Here is a 919-nt window from a genome sequence, read left to right as displayed (position 1 = left end):
ATTTAGTAGGATCAAAAGTGATTGTGTACATTGACCATGCTGCTCTTAAATATCTACTCACAAAGCAGGATTCAAAACCCAGACTCATAAGGTGGGTGCTGCTTCTGCAAGAGTTTGATATAGAAATAAGAGACAGAAAAGGGACAGAGAACCAAGTAGCTGATCATCTATCCCGAATAGAACCAGTAGCTGGGGCGTCCCTCCCTTCTACTAAGATCTCTAAGACTTTCCCAGGTGAGCAACTCTTTGCCATTCAGGAAGCTCCATAGTTTGCAGATATTGCAAATTATAAAGCTGTGAGGTTCATACCATAGGAGTACAACAGAGTGCAAAGAAAGAAATTAATTTCAGATGCCAAGTACTACCTATGGGATGAGCCATATCTCTTTAAGAGATGTGCAGACGGAATGATCCGCAGATGTGTACCCAGAGAAGAAGCACAAAGGATCCTGTGGCATTGCCATGGATCACAGTATGGGGGACATTTTGGAAGTGAGCGAACAGCCACTAAGGTCCTCCAATGTGGCTTCTACTGGCCTACTCTCTATAGAGATGCCCGAAAGTTTGTGCGTAACTGTGACAGCTGCCAAAGAGCTGGTAACTTGCCTCACAGATACGTCATGCCTCAACAAGGGATCTTAGAGATTGAGTTGTTTGATGTGTGGGGAATTGACTTTATGGGTCCATTCCCACCATCATACTCAAACACTTATATTCTGGTGGCAGTGGACTATGTATCTAAATGGGTAGAAGCAATTGCTACACCCACTAATGATACTAAAACCGTGCTAAAATTCCTCCAGAAACACATCTTCAGCAGATTTGGTGTTCCCAGAGCCATAATCAGTGATGGGGGTACTCATTTCTGCAATAAACAGCTTTACTCTGCTATGGTCCGATATGGAATTAGCCACAAAGT

Source organism: Arachis duranensis, chromosome 1 (genome assembly GCF_000817695.3).
Source record: "Arachis duranensis cultivar V14167 chromosome 1, aradu.V14167.gnm2.J7QH, whole genome shotgun sequence".
NCBI lineage: Eukaryota > Viridiplantae > Streptophyta > Magnoliopsida > Fabales > Fabaceae > Arachis > Arachis duranensis.
The sequence above is the reverse complement of the archived record's forward strand: the minus strand, read 5'-3'. Positions refer to the sequence as shown.